General features: G+C 41.7%; 1 pseudogene; it reads left to right on the top strand.

Moving 5' to 3' along the window:
- The first annotated feature begins 654 nt into the window (after positions 1–654).
- Positions 655–20,018, top strand: part of LOC118851089 — a 144,219-nt pseudogene continuing 124,855 nt past the window's right edge.

Consider the following 20,018-nt stretch of genomic DNA (forward strand, 5'->3'; position numbering starts at 1 on the left):
AATAGATAAGGAAAGAAGGAAAGCAAAAGGGAAAGGAGAAAAGTCAATTGAATGTAGAATTCCAGAGAACAGGACACGAGAGATATGCACAAACATAAAAACAAAGATCAGTAATAGCGTATGTTTGGGAAAGTATATGTCTATGTAGGTATATACATATATATATATATATATATATATATATATATATATATATATATATATGTATATATGTATATACCTACAGCTATACAGAAACATATTTAAACTTTATTGTTGCCTTTGGGGATGGTGGGGGGAGGAGAAAAAGAACAATGTAAAAAAAGTATACAGCAGAGAACAAAAGAAAACTCACAAGGAAGTAAAGAAAAGATGGACAATTCTCAACACAATGTGTATTATTTATCGTACAGGCTTTCTTGAAATGCAAATTTATTGTTATATATTTTGAATCCTCTCATGTTCTGCTATGCACACGGCATGCTTTTTTTCTTTCCTACTTTGCATTTAAGTTGCAATATTTAAGTTTAAGATTTGTTTTGTTTCTTTTCTCCATTCTATATTTGTGTTCCAGCCCTTGAGTCTAAAATAAATAAATAAATAAAGAATTCCAGAGAACAGCAGGGAGAGATATGAAGGTTTTCTTAAATAAATAGTACAAAGAAACACAATAGAATGGGAAAGACAAGAGATCTCTTCAGGAAAATTAGAGATATCAAGGGAATGTTTTATGCAAAAATGGGCATGATAAATGACAAAAATGGTAAGGACTTAATAGATATAGAAGAGATTAAGAAGAGGTGGAAAGAATATACAGAAGTTCTTCACATCACCATAACCATAATGGTGTGGTTACTGATCTAGAGCCAGACATCCCAGAGAATGAAGTCAAGTGGGCCTTAGGAAGCACTGCTAACAATAAGCCTAGTGGAGGTACAGAATTCCAGCTGAACTATTTAAAATCCTAAAATAATGAAGCTCTTAAAGTGTTGCCCTCAATATGCCAGCAAATTTGGAAAACTCAACAGTAGCCATTGGATTGGAAAAAAACAGTTTATATCCCAATCTTAAAGAAGGGCAATGCCAAAGAATGTTCAAATTACTAAATAATTGTGCTTATCTCCCATGCCAGCAAGATTATGCTCAAAATTCTGCAAATGACGCTTCAGCAATATGTAAACCAAGAATTTCCAGAAGTACAGCGTTGTTTTTGAAGAAGCAGAGGAACTAGAGACCAAATTGCTGGCATTTCGTGGATTATGAAGAAAGCAAGGGAGTCCAGAAAAAACATCTGCTTCACTGACTACACTAAAGCTTTTGACTATGTGTTACACAACAAAATGTGGCAAGTCCTCCTAGAGATTGGAGCACCAGATCATCTTACTTGTCTCCTGAGGAACCTGTATGCGGACCAAGAAGCAACAGTTAGAATTGAACATGGAACAAATGATTGGTTTAAGACAGGAGAAGAAGTGCAACAAGGCTCTATAATGACACCTTGTTTATTTAACTTATATGTGGAGTACATCATATGAAATGCCAGGCTGGATGAATCAAAAGCTGGAATTAAGGTTGGTGGGAGAAATATCAACAATCCCAGTTTCATGGAAGATGCCACTTTGATGGCAGAAAGTGAAGAAGAATAAAGAAGCCTCTTGATGAGGATGAAAGAGAAGAGTGCAAAAGCTGGCTTGAAGCTTAACATTAGTTAAACTAAGATCACAGTAACTGCTACCAGTACCTCCTGGCAAATAGAGGGAGAAGAAATGGAAGGAGTGTCAGATTTTATGTTCTTGGGCTCAAAGTTCACTGCAGATGGTGACTGCAGACATGAAAGTGAAAGTTCCATATTGGAAGGCAAGCTATGGCAAATCTGTACAGTAATGTATGTCTGTTAGATTTGAAATATAAAGAAAGTTGAGCACCACAGAAACAGTATTTTCAAATTGCGGTGCTGGAGAAGAATTTTGAGAGTCCTTTGGACAGCAAGGAGATCAAATCAGCCAGTACTTAAAGAAACTGATGCAGACTATTCACTGGAAGCTCAAATGCTGACACTGAAGTTTAAATACTCTGACCACATAATGAGAAGATGGGACTCTCTGGAAAAGATCCTGATATTGGGAAAGAATGTAGGCAAAAGGAGAAGTGGATGGCAGAGATAGATGCTAACGTGGAAGCAACAAATATGAGCTTGGACAGATTTTGGGAGATACAAAAGGATAGAAGGGACTGGTGTGCTAAGGTCCATGGGGTCACAAAGAATTGGACATGATTGAACAATTGAACAACAACATCTGGGTACGTGTCATACATGTATTCTACCTCATTGAACGTAAGCACCCTGAGAGGGATGGTCTTGTTTTGGTGTGCTTAGCACCTACCTAGCACAGGATCTTACACACAGTCAATGCTTCATGAATGTTTGCTGAATTGAATTGAACTTCATGGAGCAATATCACCATCTTGTGGCCTTTCAGGATACTACCAGGAAAAGTTTAAAAGCTGTTGTATTTTTGCAACTAAAGGCATGAACAAGGATATTAATTTTTGTTACATAATCCAAGCAGCAAGATGTAACAGAAAGTACACTAGATGCATTCAGTGGTACGTGTGTGTGTGTGTGTGTGTGTGTGTGTGTGTGTGTGTGTGTGTGAGAGAGAGAGAGAGAGAGAGAGAGAGAGAGAGAGAGAGAGAGAGCACTTGAGTTGATGTTAGAGGATCAGGGCTTAAACTTAAACCTGTTAGTACTACTGCTGCTAGTGCCCCTTCTGCTGCCACTGCTACTACTACCACCACCAGCACCACCATCACCATTAAGCATTTATTTATTCAAAGTTTACAAAGCATTTTACATGTTATTTCACTCCATCCCCGTTTTACAAATGAGGAAACTGAGAGGTTGAGTGGTTCATTTAGTAAGTGACTAAGGTAGTATTCAAACTCACATCTTCTGACAGCAAGCCTCATGCTCTATCCCCTCTACCACCTAACTGCCTCCCTATTTCAGGCAGTTAATAAATACTTACTGAGCACCTACTACGTACCAGTGAAGTAATATGTACTATGCACTTCACTAAGGGTTGGAAATGAAAACGGGCAAAAGACAGTCCCTGACCTCAAGAAGTTCACAGTCTACTGGGGGAGATTTCCCCTGTGACACTGGACAATCCAAAGAATCTTTCTGGCTTTCAGTTTTCTCATCTGGAAAACGAGGGTGCTGTACTTGACTTTTAAGGACTTTTAGATTTCTAAATCACGTGATCTTCATGTGTCAAGTGAAATTAAGATACGGTGCGTGTTCATTCTTCCTTGTATTAAGCTGTTCTGTTTCTCAGCTACAAGGATATATTTTTCTGGGTGGGCCATTGCTGTTGATGCTTCCTCTATGAAGGAAGGCAAGGCCTGGATTAGGGGTACAGATCTATAGCTCCCCTTATGATTGATGGGAAATATCACCAAGTTTATGACACATCATTTCTCATTTACAAATACCTCCCCACTGTTATTTTTAAGTCTTGCCTTAAAACAACAGTTGGGATGTATTGCCTGGGCTTGATTGCCTTCAGAAAATTGAAAAGCTCTTTTAATGGCCCCCAACTTCCCGCGAATGCAAAGGCCCATATTTTTAATAATATTTCTACCAATGCTGTTGCATGGTATTAGGACATAGAATACACCAGTCTCCTAAGAATTAAAAATGAGTATCACAGAGAGGGCAGGGGCTCTAGAGGGTCATGGCAAGTACGGTCAAGCTGCAATACATAACCAACAAACAACTTTGAAGAACAGCAGGAATAAAAAATTTCATCAGGGAAATGTATGATAGGAAAAGAATATGGGTTGGTCACAAGGGGAGGGCAAAGGATAACCAATGGACAGCCAGACTGCTCTACTAGCACCCTTGCAATGTTGGGAGACGTTAAGGAAGCCTTTGCCATGTTGTTAGACCCTCTTCTGCAGGGAACTTTTAGGAGAACATGGACAAGAATCTCACAGGATAGGCAGGCATGGATGGGTTGCAATCTGGATCACAGAGCCCTTTGAATATTTTGTGTTGTTTTAAGCAGATCTACCCTTGGGCAGCCGTCAAAGAATTCACCTGGATGTATGCCAGGGTGCATCACTCCACTCAGAGACAGACTGATGATATTTGGTTACATAGAGGACTCACTATCATAATACCTCTCCCCGCACTACTTCCTGCTTTGCTGATTGTTGGAAGTGTAACCAAAAAGTGATGTCATATGGATAGCACCAGTTTACAGTTTAATAATTTGACTTTTTTCTCCTTCCTTAAGCCTGAGAGTCAGCACCACCTTACTAGTCTGAAATTGAGATCTGAGCCGATTATTTGTAGTTTGCCACTGACTCTTGAGGGTGATCCCCTTCATATTATGACATCATTCCAGGTCACCATTGTGACAAGGTCTTAATTACAAACCCCTGAAAGACTTTTGGCCCCAGAAAAAATGACATTTTGTTTATAAGATTATATATACTATTCTAATTATGGGTTAGTCAGTGGTACATGATTCATGAGCTGAGTCTCCTAGTGACTTTAAAGTGGGTCAATGGAAAAGAATTTCTCATTGTAGAAGCAGATATAACTGGAAAGAGCATTAGACTTGGAATCATTGGGCCATTGATTTAGAGCAGGAAGGAATTTTGGGAATCACTGAGTCTGCTCTCTGGAATGCCTGCTCCATAGGAAACGAGCTTGCTTCATCTTAAACCTTTTCCTTCCCTACTCCTTCCATCTTCTGGCTCTCCCTGAGACATGGCTTCTTCCTGATGACATAATTTCAATCATGCCCTCACCACAGCAAGAGAATCCCTTTATACTTCCCTGATCAATTAGCTATCCCGCTCACCACAGCAGCTTTTCTAACCCCTTCCATAGTTACACCTCTCCCCATTTTCTAAGCTGAGAAGCTTGTCTCATATTTGACTTAAAAAATTAAGGCTACTCAATCATTCATACAATCAACAAACATTTATTAAACTCCTACTATGTGCCAGGCACTGCGCTAAGTCCTAGAGATACAGGGAGAGTCAAAAGATAGTCCATGACCTCAAGGAGCTTACAATCTAATGATTCTCATTCACTGAGAGCTCTCTCTTATTCTCTTCTCCCCTTCCTTCCTTCTTTCCTTCCTTCCTATCTCCCTCCCTTTCTCCCTTCATCCCTCCTCCCTTCTTCCATCCCTTTTTCCCTTCCTTCCTCCCTCCTTCTATTTGGTAGGAGGAGCCAGGAGCACCTGAATGATGAGTCCCCAAAGGGGGACTACCACTTATAGAGTCCCCAGTGGGGACTGACTGAGAACTGAAGCTCTGTCACTCTTAACCCCACCCCACTCCTCATGCAGGGCAGGGTATTCCTTTCCACCAATAAGGAGGAAGTCCCATACCAAAGGGCTTGGGGGAAGAAATCTTAGTGGGGCTGGACAGTTGCCCATGAGGGCTGTGGGCAGGTCTAAGCCATAGGCAGGGAGAAAAAACAAAAGGGAGAAACAGAATATACAGGGAGTAGTAGAACACTAGGAGGGAGGCAGAGAGAAAGAAGAAAGAAAGGGATTTGGAAACTGGAGTGCTGTAGTGACTTGAGCAATTGTTTGGGATCCAACTAGAAGCACCAGTGGGTGTCATAGGAATGTAGCCTGGTTTTGAATTGGCAGAGCACAGTATCTTCTTATTGGATAGTAGAAAAGTGACATATTTAGAATAGATGTGCTCAGGACACATTTTAAAATGAATTCTTTCAACATTAAGGAAATTCATTCTTTTTTTTTTTCACAGCCAAAGAGAAAAACAAAGTTTATTACAGATTCTCCATAATGGGTAGTCTTAAGAAATCTCGCCATTTGTGATGCTCACAAGCTGGCCAGATTCAGTCCACTGAACTAGATTGAATCTGAGCACCTTCTTGGAGGCAAGATGAGACTTATGTACAGAAAGGGTGTGGGAGGGATTTAGGATGGTCCTGGGGTGATGGGAGGAGGGGTTTAGGGAGGGTCTTGAGGAGGAGTCTAAGGAGGAGCTTGATAGGACTGGAATGAGATCAGACTCCAGGAGCCAAGAGAGTGGGATTAAGGGTGGAAAGTAGCTGAAGGCTACCTGGAGATAACAGACAATGTAGGGCTAGGGTAGTTTAAGGGTAACAGATTTGGGCATAGACATTTTGAGAGAATCAAGGGTGAAGGAAATACCTTCTTGTCTTAGACTAGGTGAACAAAAAAGAAGTGTAATCAGATAGCATGAAAGCACTTGAAGTTTCTGGGGGTAGAGTGTGGGGTGAGGGAATTACCACCAACTCTTTCCATTCTTTCAACGAACATTTCTTAAACTTTTTCTTTCTGCCAAGGGAGAGATAGCATGGCCTATTGTAGGGAGATGGAGTCTTCAAGCTAGGATGACCTGAATTCAAGCACCACCTCTGACGCATACCAGCCATGCCAGTCACTAATCTTTTCATTGCTATAGTCAACAATCTAAATTATAACTTAAAGAGGAGGTGCTGCCTTGCATGGAGCGATGGCATTTCCTCATTTGAGAGTCTCATAGGCCAATGAAATCAAAGGTCTGGTCGCTAGCCCTATCCTCTGTGCCAGGCACTGAGTATGTAAAGAAAAAATGAAACAGTCCTGAGCCTGAAAGAGCTTACATTCAGTGGACACTTAGAGTGGATGGAGCATTGGGCCTGATGTCGGCAAGCTGTGGTTGTCGTTCAGTTGTTTTCAGTGATGTCTGACTCTTTCTGACTGCATTTGGGGTTTTCTTGGCAAAGATACTAGAGTAGTTTGCCGCTTCCTTTTCCAGCTCATTTGACAGATGAGGAAACAGAGGCAAACAGGGTCAAGTGACTTGTCTAAGGTCACAGAGCTACAAAGTATCTGAGGCTCAATCTGAATTTAGGAAGATGAGTCTTCCTGACTCAAGGCCTGGCACTCTATCTACTGTGCCACCTCAGGAAGACCTGAGTTCAAATTGAGCCTCAGATGCTTACTAGCTGTGTGACCCTGGGCAAGTCACTTAACCTCTATTTGCCTCAATTTCTTTATCTGTAAAATGGGGATAATAATAGCACCTGATTCCCAGCATTATTGAGGGTCAAATGGGCTAATAATTAAAAAGCACTTAGCCTGGCACATAGTAAGTGCTGTATAAATGCTAGCTATTATCACTGGAGAGAGTATTATAATTGATAGATAAACATCAACAGGTCTAAGAAGCATCTTTTGTCTTACACGTAGCTGCTTTAAGCACAGCGATCATTGACGTACACGTCTATAATGTAAATATATTTCATACCACATATTCCCGTCAACATCTCTGCTTGGTTTTGATTCCATGAAAATCATGCCTCCCCCAGGATAAGTTCCTCACCTGAAATCACCATCATGGAGATCAATTTGGTGTTGACATCTAGCATCTCAGCGCCTTCACTTGCCTCTTCCCTCTGATTGGAGGGCTGAGCCATAGACCCCTTTCCACACTTCCCTCTCTGGAGGGCTCAGAATTTTCCAGCTAGCTTCATTTCAGCATTTCAGCCACTTTTCTCAGTCCTGATCCCATCACAGAAACCCTCTGGTGGTTCTTCAGCTTCCTCCTCCCCTGCCCCTTTCGGCTTGCTTTTGTACCGGCTTCCCTCTTTGGAATGCAAGCTCCTTGAGGGCAGCGACTCTTTCCTTTTCTCATTTGTATCCCCAGTGCTTAGCACAGTGCCTGGCACACAGTAGGCATTTAATAGATATTTATTGACTAGGAACTATTGGCCTGTAGTCCCAGAATTCATGTATATCCCTGCTTTTGTCTAACACTGCACTTAGATGTGTGTGGATGACATAGCTGGCTTCACAGAGGACTCGCTGTCACAATAGTAACCCATGCCTTGTCAAACAGATGAGCACATTTAGATGTTGGGGTCAAGTATGTAAGTTTATTTATTTATAATACACCACTCAGAAAAGTAGGTACATTTGCTAAATGTCCATTTACCCTGTATATACTCGAGTGTCTTATTCATTTGTCGCTTAAAAAAATACATCAGAGTTTCCTTCTGAGCAAATCTTTTCATCTGGAATGATCTACAGTAAGCCTTGGGAATTCGGTGTGCTATAGTTTAAGCTCCTGCTTTCTAGGTTATTGTAGACAATAGTAAAACTGCTGAAGCTGACTGATTCTTTCTTCTTCCAAATGCATGGTCTACTGGACCCTCAGAGCCCAGCTGAGGAGGGCGGACATGAAATGGAACAGAAATAAAATGGAATCCTGATAAAAAGGAATGTGGCTCCAGAGACTTTTCAGGGAACAAATGCTTTAGCGTATTTGGGTTTTTTTATATCACAAAGATTTTTGTTATTCAGAGAATGCAGTGTTTATAGTAATTTTATAAGTTTATAGTAATATTGAGTGTTGGAGTTGGAGTCAGGAAGGTCTGAGTTCAAATCCTTCCTTACAGATACTTACTAGCTGTGTGATCCTGGACAAGTCACTTAACCGGTCTCAGCCTCAGTTTCCTCATCTGTAAAATGGGGATAATAATAGTACTTACCTCCCAGACTTGTTGTGAGGACCAAATAACATGACATATATAGAGCGTTTTGCCGATCTTAAAGCACTGTATAAATATTGTCCATTCATGTCTGGCTTTTTATTTACCCTATTTGGAGTTTTCTTGGCAAAGATGCTGAAGTGGTTTATCATTTCCTTCTCTAGCTCATTTTTTACAGGTAAGGAAACTGAGGCAAATAGGGTTATGTGACTTGTCTAGGGTCACAGAGCTTGTAAGCATCTGAGTTCAAATTTGAACTTAGAGGAAGAGTCTTCCTGATTCCAAGCCCAGCACTCTGTTCTCTGTGCCCCCTAGCTGCCATAAATAGCTACTACACAAATACTAGCTATTATCACAGGCAATGAATCAAACCTGATTATCAAAATTGGCTTGCCTATCAAATTTGTGAATGACACAAATGCCACCTCCTCCAGGAAGCCTTCCCTGATCCTTCACCACTCTCATCTCTCCTTCCTCACCTTGGCAACGATCTTCTCCTCTCACATACTGTTTTGTAACTCTGGAAGAATGAGGACATTGGACTAACGTGCTTCTGAGTTCCCTTCTACCTCTAGATTCACTGTGATCTCATGAACCATGAGTCTTATAGCATCTGTGCTGGTGTATAATTCCTGAGAAGGCTGTATGCTCCTGGAAGTCAAGGTCTCACCTGTGTCTTACCTAGACTCATATTATCCTTAGTACTTGGAATAGAGACATGAACACAGTAGTTGCCTAATAAATGTTTCTTGTATTTGTTGCTATAAACTGTACAACGTTCTTGGTGTGGGAGGATAAAATACCCTTTCAACTATATCTAGTGGGAAAATAAGGGTATAAGTCAGTCAGAAACATCAGGAAACACTTCATTCTGCTCAGAGAAGAGATCTCAGTGTTGTCCCCTCATTGCCAGACTATATACTACCTTGAAAAAAAGCCCCAAAACTTCTGAGTCCAATAGAGAAATTCTTCCTCAATTTATACCCCCTTCATGCCTTCTTTACCTTTTATGTTCTATGGCATTCCATTGATTCTTAGTTCTCCCCTATCCATTGTTCCAGTTAAAAGTTTCTTTTTCAGTTGGGTTTATACCAAATTTATAACTAGGGTAGGGTGACTGGGGCTTTGATCCTGAGTGTCAATGTGTGTGTGTGTGTGTGTGTGTGTGTGTGTGTGTGATGTTTCCTTCTTTCAACAATACTCTAGCTTTGTTTTTTCATACCCTACGGAGGCTCCCATACCCTTGACTAGACACCTAAATTGCCACCTTCAGGATTTTGTTACTATGGTTCCTTCCGGGGAGGCCCACCTCTACTCTCTGCCTCTTTCCTGGGTTGCAGAGTTGGGGACAAGCAGTAATTCCATAGGGACATAGTCTGGACTCTCTGGGAAACAGGATACTTTTTCTTTTTTTTTTTTTTTTTTAAATGCAATTTATTTATTTAACATATTTGGTTTTCAGCATTGATTTTCACAACAGTTCGAATTACAAATTTTCTCCCCATTTCTGCCCTCCCCCCCCACTCCAAGATGGCGTATATTCTGGTTGCCCTGTTCCCCAGTCAGCCCTCCCCTCTATCACCCCCCTCCCCTCTCATCCCCTTTTCCCTTCCCTTCCTGTAGGGCAAGATAAATCTCTACGCCCCATTGCCTGTGTATCTTATTTTTTAGTTGCATACAAAAAGTTTTTTTGTTTTTGAGCATCTGATTTTAAAACTTTGAGTTCCAAATTCCCTTCCCTCTTCCCTTCCCACCCACCCTCCCTAAGAAGTTGAGCAATTCAACCTAGGCCACACATGTATTATTATGTATAACCCTTCCACAATATTCATGCTGTGAAAGGCTAACTACACCTTGCTCCTTCCCAACCCATCCCGCTTCATTGAATTTTCTTCCCTGACCCTGTCCCCTTTCCAAAGTGTTTGTTTTGATTACCTCCACCCCCATCTGCCCTCCACTCCATCATCCCCCTGCCTTTTATTTTTTTTTTTTATCTTCCTCCCTCTTCTTTCCTGTGGGGTAAGATACCCAACTGAGTATGTATGGTATTCCCCCTCAGGCCAAATCTGATGAGAGCAAGGTTCACTCATTCCCCCCTCACCTGCCCACTCCCCTCCTCTCCTAGAACTGCTTCCTCTTGCCACCTTTATGGGAGATAATCCACCCCATTCTATCTCTCCCTATCTCCCTCTCTCAGTAAGTTACTCTCTCATCCCTTAATTTCATTTTATTTCTTTTAGCTATCTTCCCTTCATCCTCAACTCACCCTGTGTCTGCTCTCTTTCTTTTACATATATATATATATATATACACATACATACACATACATACATATACACATAGATACATGCATACATACACATTCACTTATATATATACATAAACATATATATATGCATATATATATATGCATATTCCCTTCAACTACCCTAATACTGAGGTCTCATGAATCATACTCATCATCTTTCCATGTAGGAATGTAAACAAAACAGTTCAACTTTAGTAAGTCCCTTGCAATTTCCGTTTCTTGATTACCTTTTCATGCTTCTCTTGATTCTTGTGTTTGAAAGTCAAATTTTCTATTCAGTTCTGGTCTTTTCACTGAGAAAGCTTGAAAGTCCTCCATTTTATTGAAAGTCCATATTTTGCCTTGGAACATGATACTCAGTTTTGCTGGGTAGGTGATTCTAGGTTTTAATCCTAGCTCCATTGACCTCCGGAATATCGCATTCCAAGCCCTTCGATCTCTTAATGTAGAAGCTGCCAGGTCTTGGGTTATTCTGATTGGGTTTCCACAATACTCAAATTGTTTCTTTCTGGCTGCTTGCAGTATTTTCTCCTTGATCTGGGAGCTCTGGAATTTGGCAACAATATTCCTAGGAGATTTCTTTTTGGGATCTATTTGCGGAGGCGATCGATGGATTCTTTCAATTTCTATTTTGCCCTGTGGCTCTAGAATATCAGGGCAGTTCTCCTTGATAATTTCCTGAAAGATGGTATCTAGGCTCTTTTTTTGATCATGGCTTTCAGGTAGTCCAATAATTTTTAAATTATCTCTCCTGGATCTATTTTCCAGGTCAGTGGTTTTTCCAAGGAGATATTTCACATTGTCTTCCATTTTTTCATTCCTCTGGTTCTGTTTTATAATATCCTGATTTCTTATAAAGTCACTAGCTTCCACTTGCTCCAATCTAATTTTTAAAGTAGTATTTTCTTCAGTGGTCTTTTGGACCTCCTTTTCCATTTGGCTAATTCTGCCTTTCAAGGAATTCTTCTCCTCATTGGCTTTTTGGAGCTCTTTTGCCATTTGAGTTAGTCTATTTTGTAAGGTGTTGTTTTCTTCAGTGTATTTTTCAGTATTTTTTTGGGTCTCCTTTAGCAAGTCATTGACTTGTTTTTCATGGTTTTCTCGCATCCTTCTTATTTCTCTTCCCAATTTTTCCTCTACTTCTCTAACTTGCTTTTCCAAATCCTTTTTGAGTTCTTCTATGGTCTGGGGCCAGTTCATGTTTTTCTTGGAGGCTTTGGTTGTAGGCTCTATGACTTTGCTGTCTTCTTTAGGCTGTATGTTTTGGTCTTCTTTGTCACCAAAGAAAGAATCCAAAGTCTGAGACTGAATCTGGGCGCGTTTTCGCGTCCTGGCCATATTCCCAACCAACTAACTTGACCCTTGAGTTTTTCAGTGGGGTATGACTGCTTGTAGATTACAGAGTTCTATGTTCTACGTTTGGGGGGGAGGTGCCAGCTCTGTCAGAGCCGCACTCCTCCTTCCCCAAGGACCCCCAGTCCAGACTGGGCTCAGATCTTCGGCAGGCTGTGCACCCCTGCTGTGATCCGCCACTTAATTCCCCCCACCAGGTGGGCCTGGAGCCGGAAGTAACAACAGCTGTAGCTGCCCCACCTCCGCTGCCCCCGGGGCTGGAAGCCGAACCGCGAACTCCTTCCACTCCCGCAGCTTTTCCCACTAACCTTCTCCGCAGTCTTTGGTGTTTGTGGGTCGAGGGGTCTGGTAACTGCTCACGTATTCAGGGCGCTAGGGCCCCCTCCGCCCGGCTTCCGGTCTGGATCGTCCACGCCGCTCAGGCTGGGCTCTGCTCCACTCCGTTCCCAGCTCCCAGCTCCCAGCTCCCAGCTCCGTGTGGAATAGAGCTCACCCAGAGACCATCCGGGCTGTCCTGGGCTGGAGCCCTGCTTCCCTCTGCTGTTCTGTGGGTTCTGCCGTTCTAGAATTGGTTCAGAGCCATTTTTATAGGTTTTTGGAGGGACTCGGGTACGGAGCTCACTCTAGTCCGTGCTTACCAGCCACCATCTTGGCTCCGCCCCCCCAGGATACTTTTTCTTACAGCGCAACTGTGTCTGGGGCAGATTGTTTTCCTAGACTGTTCCCCTTTTCCCCCTGTCCCTTACCCCATTAATTGGATTTGCCTGAGCCATAAGAATTCCTAGTTATGGGGGGCTACTACTATCCCTTTTGTAAGTAATTCTTCTTTTTCTTTCTAATCCTCGGTCAGGTTTCACGCTGTCTATCAAAAATCTGCCTCAGCTGAACCCATAGTCCAATGCAGCAGGATATCATTTGTATGGAATGCCAACTGAGTGGAAATATCAGTTTTACAGAATGGAAGTGATGATGGCGATCAGTAATTTCCTAACATGCAGGCTCTGGCCTTCCTACCTTCACTTCACTGACTATAATAGGCACTTAATGAGTGCTTTCTGAACGATGGCATTAAAACATATTTTAAACACCGAAGCTTACCCTAGACATTATTTTGGTATGAGGTCACCAATTTAACCCTGCCTCATTCTGATCTGCTAAATGTCTGGAAATCTTCCTTAGATTTCTCTCAGGAAGCAGCTCTCTTTTCCCTCAGACATTTGGTCCTCCCTTATCTCACAGGCTACTAGTAACCTCCTGGAACTCCCTGATGAGAGTGCATCATTCTCTTCTGCCTACCTTTGTTTTCTCTCACCTTTTTTTAGTAACAGAAATTCTACCCCACCCACCCTGATTCATCTTCCCAGTAAAAATGTGAACATCTTTACAATTCTCATCAGTCCTTATGATATTTTCTTAAGGCAAATTGATATTTTGAGGTTTTGCAGGAAATTTGTTTTTAAGGTGTGACCTCCATTCCACATCACTCTGTAAAAATAATACATTTCCATGTGCCACTGGCTGTGTTTTAACCTCCTGATGCCAAAGCAAATTGTGTGCTACATGTAATTTACACGATGGTGTTCAGATTCTGAAATATATAATATAAAACATAAACATGCAAGCTATTAGCATTCAAAATCGATTTGTGATGTGCAGAGGTTAATTATTCTTCTTACAAAAACATAATAAAATTTGAGTTCTGTGTGTCCTTTTATGTTCAAGTTGTTCATTCAACCACATAAAACCATCATTTAATTTAGATACGAAGATCTGCCTTGATTTAAATGCAAATGAAGAGCTGACATGCTGTAAAGAAATGGCTAAACTGCTTGCAAAAATTCAAATAATTTTCCCAGCAGTAGAAAGGTATCATTTATATAGGTTATGTGGCCAGATTATGGGAAATAGCTTAAAAGGGCACTTCTGGCTAAGTCTCATTGGACATAGAACTTGGAAAAGGAATGTCATTTGGCTTGACTTCCTCTCTGAGGCAGGATGGATCCATTCTTAGTGGCTAGGTTAGGGTCATCATCCCACCCTCTCATAATTCAGATGAGGAAATCAAGACCTGGGGAAGTTAAGAGACTTGCCCAAGATCACACAGGTAAGTAAGTATCAGAGGCAGAATTTGAACCCAGATCTTCCAACTCTAGAGCCTTGACTTCTTCCACTGGACCACCCTGTTTCCTCTCCTTAGTGTCTAGGAAATAGGCCATTCCATCACTCCCTTATTCATTCATTCAGTGTATATTTCATAGATGAGGAAACTTGAGGCCCAGAGAGATGAAGGCATCTTGAATGGGGTCACACAGGTAGTAAGTGGCAGAGCAGGGATTCTGAGTCCTCAGAGTCCAAATCCAGTGGTCTCTCCATTGCACCTGACTACCTCCAATGTTCAGGGTAATGTGCTTGTTGTTATGGGAGATGCAAAGATGAAGAAAACATGGTTTCTACCCTCTAGGAGCCATAACAGTGCATTGCAGCAAGGTTGCAATGGTAGCCACCTTTACTCCCTTCCCTAGATTGTTTCTAGGCCTTTCTTAAGTCTCCTTTGAGCCTTAGGGTGATTTGCATGGCCTAATGAGCTGGTGCTATGACAGAATGGGGTGCTAGATGGCACAGTGGGGCCTAGAGTCAGGAAGACTCATCTTCCTGAGTTCAGATCTGGCCTTAAACACTTACTGGCTGTGGGACCCTAGGCAAATCACTTTACCCTGTTTGCCTCAGTTTCCTCATCTGTACAATGAGCTGGAGAAGGAAATGGCAAATCACTCCAGTATCTTTGCCAAGAAAATCCCAAATGGTACCATGAAGAGTCAGACACAACTGAAAATGGCTGGACTGAGTAAGGTACATGGAAAGGGGTGGAAATTTCTCCAACCCTTAAAAGACTCAGTGACCTGTCGGGGCACACTGTACTTTACACCATGAGGAAGGGAAGAGGTGAGTGGAATTAGTCACCCTCACTTGGCTGAGGAATGTGGACTGAGATGAGTAAATGAAGAAGTCTCCTCATTCTTCTGAAGCTTCTTTTGTGTGTTGGCGAGACAGGGTTGGGGCTTTAACTAACAGAAAAACTAGAAATCTGTTGTTGTTTGTCCTTTGTTTTCGAAGAAGACCAATGACATCATGCAGTGATGTGAATTTATTGCCTAGCTCAAAAGCATGTTGGCTCAGATTGTTTCATTCCAAATGAGCTATAATATTTCTTCAAGAAGTAGTAAGAAATAGATGTTGGCAGTAGAAGCAGTAGGAAATGGATGTGGCGGTAGCTAGGTGGAACCATAGTGTATATATAGTGTAGGGTTCACAGTCAGGAAGACCTGAGTTCAAATGTGACCTCAAACATTTACTAGATTTGTGACCCTGGGCAAGTCACTTGGGTTCTGTTTGTCTCAGTTTCTGCAAATGTAAATGGGAATAATAGCTACATTGACCTCACAGGGTTGTTGTAAGGATCAAATGAGATAATTGTAGAACACTTAGCACAGTGTCTGGAACGTAGTAGATGCTATGTAAATGTTAGCTGCTTCTCCTCCTCCTCCTCCTCCTCCTCCTCCTTCTTCTCTTTTTCCTCCTTCTCTTCCTCCTCCTTTTTCTCCTCCTCCATCTTTGTGACTCTGGGCAAGCCATTTATCCTCTGCCTGACTCACTTTCCTCCACTGAAAATGGAAATAATAATAATACCTACTTCTAAAGGTTGTTGTGAGAATCAAAGGAGATATTTGTAAAGAGCACAGTGTCCCTCCTATAGTAGGTGCTTAATAAATGCTTGTTCCCTTCCCTCTACCTTCCTTTGATTACAGAAATAGAAGTGGTGGAGGTCCAGGAGCAACCAAAGGATTGCAGCAAGGCAATATAGTGACAGGGCTTTGATATAAACACGGGAGAAGTTTATACTAAGATCTGACTTGAAGTGATGACGTTCTACCCACTATGTTACCTTTGATGGAGCTGTGATTTCATTAGCCAGAGAGAAAGAAGCTCTGTGGACAGAGAAGTAGCAGTCAGAGGGATAATGTGTCAAAGTAAGGAGAACAATGTGTGTGGCAAGTAACCCTGGGTCAAGGACCAGTTGAGGGACCAAAATCAGAGAACACTTAGAATGGGCTATACCACCTAGGATCAAGCTGGTGCCTTTCACTGTGTAGTGGCCTAGGGGAAGTAGGACTCACTGTAAGGGAAACCTTTCTTGATTGTCTCTGAGGTGGGCTATGAGCCCTTTCTGTATTCTTCATCTGGTGAAAGACAGTTGTTTAATGTTCCATGCCTTGGAAGCTGGATGATCACATGGGAGCTGAAGGTCCCTTGGGGAAAAAGTAAAATTCTGATGTTCCTAGGGGAAACTCTGGGTGGGGCATGAGCCAAAGAAATAATCGCTGAGAAGGCTCCCAGTTTCAAACTAGTCCATGCAAGCTCAGAACTTTGGTAACAAGCCATGGGTTAAAGAGATAAGCCAAGAAATAAATGCCCCTTTGCCTTCTTCCCAGAAGAGATGGTTAGCTAAACAGCTTCAAGAATGATGTTAATAAGGTTAAGGGAATAGTGTGATCCCCATATATTCCAGTTAGCATTTACTTAGTTCCATGGCAACAGAGTTCACCCTTATTCTTAATCAGCCAGTTCATAAATGCGCATCATGTGGGTCACTCATAGGTCAGAGTAAGAACATGTGACTAGAACAGCACAATTTTGCAGCTACTTCTGGGGCAATACTTTCATAACACAATACCCTCCCCACCTCAAACCCCCATATATACACAAGAAAATAGAAACAAACCAAAACTGAAAATGAGAAATGTAGATATATATAAAAAAATCTTGGAGCAAGTGAATCAGCTTTTGAGCTATAAGAGATTTTTTTAATCTTTTTTTAAATTTAATTTATTTAATATATTTAGTTTTCAGCATTGATTTTCACAAGTTTGAATTACAAATTTTCTCCCCATTTCTACCCTCCCACCCACTCCAAGATGGAATATACTCTGGTTGCCCCATTCCCTAGTCAGCCCTCCCATCCGTCGCCCCACTCCCCTCCCATCCCCCTTTCCCTTCTTCTCTTGTAGGGCAAGATAAATTTCTATGCCCCATTGCCTGTGTATCTTATTTCCTAGTTGCATGAAAAAACTTTTTTTTGTTGTTTTTGAACATCTGTTTTTAAAACTCTGAGTTCCAAATTGTCTCCCCTCTTCCCTCCTTGCCCAGCCTCCCTAAGAAGGTGAGCAATTCAACATAGGCCACATGCGTATCATTATGTAAAACCCTTCCACAATACTCATGTTGTGAAAGATTAACTATGTTTTGCTCCTTCCTAACCTATCCCCCTTTATTGAATTTTCTCCCTTGACCCTGTCCCTTTTCAAAAGTGTTTGTTTTTGATTACCTCCTTGTGTTGGTAACCAAAAATGGGCTCCTTAGCACTTAGTCAACAAGTGCCCTTGAATAGTTTGGCCTTTTCTCCTGAACTAACTGAATGCTGTTTGTATGTTGGATTGGAGTGAGCTTGTCGGCCCCTTCACCTTGCTTCCCTTGCTTAAGCAGATCGAGAGAACCTGTGCTTTCCCGGTCAACCCCTTCACCTTGCTTAAGCAGATCGAAAGAACCTGTGCTTTCCTGGCGTACCTTACCCCCCCACCCAGGAGCTGGATGGTTAAAAATAGCTTCCGTTGGAGCCAGAGGCTGCTACAGCTACAGCCGAAGCTGAAGCAGGAGCTGCTGGTAGCAGAGCTGACCTACATGAGGATTGAGGAGTGCTGAACAAGGGCTTGAGGCCAGTGGGAGGGGAAGCATGTATATGATTTTGTTTTATACCATCATGCTTCTCTGTGACCTCCTGGTTACTCCTGTGAGGCAGACTTATTGGGCCTGGAAACTTTTGATCAAAATATCAAAATGGGGATGCTGGTTTGTGGGTTGGTTACTGTGGAGCCTAAATATATGCTTTGATTCTTCTGCCTCCTACTTTGAAGATTCCTTATATCTTGCAGTTTTGAACCTTTCAGACATATATATGATCCTCTTTGAAATTATAAACTCTGCCCTCCTAATACATTTGGCGACGAGGATGGGATGTTCTAGGATGCATAATCTAATCAGCCATGTATCCTAGACTCCTCCCCATCTGTCCTCCCTTCTATTGTCACCCCTTTTTTATCTTCTTCCTCCTTCTTTCCTATGGGGTAAGATACCCAATTGAGTGTGTATGGTATTCCCTCCTCAGGTCAAATCTGATGAGAGCAAGATTTACTCATTCCTCCTCACTTGCCCCCTCTTCCCTTCCTAGAGAACCACTTTTTCTTGCCACTTTTATGTGAGTTAATTTACCCTATTCTATCTCTCCCTTTCTCCCTTTCTCAATATATTCCTTTCTTATCCCTTAATTTGATTTTATTTTTTTAGATATCATCCCTTCATATTTGACTCAGCCTGTGCCCTCTGTCCATATATATATATATATATACATATACATATATATATGTATATATGTATATATATATACATATATATTCAGGGCGCTAGGGCCTGTTCCGCCTGGCTCCCTGTCTGGTTGGTCCTGCCGCTGCCAGGCTGAACTCCACTCCACTCCACTCCGCTCCGTGCATGATAGACCTCATCCAGTGACCATCCAGGCTGTCCTGGGCTGGATCCCTGCTTCCCTCTGCTATTTTGTGGGTTCTGCAGTTCTAGAATTTGTTTAGAGCCATTTTTATAGGTTTTTGGAGGGATCTGGTGGGGAGCCGTAAGAGATTTTGAGGTGTTTAAGTTCAGCCCCCTCATTTTACAGATGAGGAAACTGAGGCCAGTGAAGTAAAATGATTTGCTTGGGGCCATACAGCTAGTAAGAATCTGAGATCTGAAAGCATTCTACCTGCTATGCCACTTTTGATGTCTTTGATAGATCGGTAATCTCATTGGTATGGGCACTTCCCCCACTGGTGAAAACACAACCCATCCATGCTTTGTTATCCTGTGAAATTTTTGTTCATATCCTTCCAAAAATTGTCCATGGAAGATGGTTAATATAACGGAGGCTTCCTTCTGAGTCTTTGAATATTTTGTGAATATTAGTGTAATGCCTTGGCTACCCATTCCTCCCTGAGGTTAAATCACTGACCTTCTTCTCTGGATGTAGAAGTGCCTGATGATATCACTTATGCTGCTTCTTGTTGGTAAGTCACCATTGGTAAGATTATACTGCAGTCTACTTACATATATTACCCCACTGTGATCATGGTATTTCAGGATTCATAATCATAGAGTATCACCAAGAAGATACTGGATGGGCTTTGGCATCAGGGAGAAGTTGGGGATCATTAAAAGCAAGGCACAACTTACCAAATCTGACCCAGCCTGTTCTCTTCCTTCTATTCAGTACTGGATGCAGCTCACTGTCCATCGGCAGTACCTATCCCAGGAATCACAGATATTGATGGGCTAACTCAATGGGCTGTCCATCCATGTCATTATCTGGGCTATGTATTGTCTTTATTATTTTTCCCTTGTCGACTAGGAGACACCAAACTTTCTAGTCAAGATGGTAAAGTAAGACAATCAATGGGAGCCAGATCCTCACATATCCCTTGAACAAAATCAGTGAAAAGAAAAAAATGACCAATACCCTCCCCACCTCAAACCCCCATATACACATAAGAAAATAGAAACAAACCAAAACTGAAAATGAGAAATATAGATATAAATTAAAAAAAATCTTGGAGCAAGTGAATCAGCTAAAGTTCCAGAAGCAAAACAGATAAAATAGAAATCAAAGAAGACCTTTCCAAGGCTACCCTCAAGTGGATTAATGACATATTTAAAGAAATCAAG

Source organism: Trichosurus vulpecula, chromosome 5 (assembly GCF_011100635.1).
Source record: "Trichosurus vulpecula isolate mTriVul1 chromosome 5, mTriVul1.pri, whole genome shotgun sequence".
In the NCBI taxonomy this organism is placed as follows: Eukaryota; Metazoa; Chordata; class Mammalia; order Diprotodontia; family Phalangeridae; genus Trichosurus; species Trichosurus vulpecula.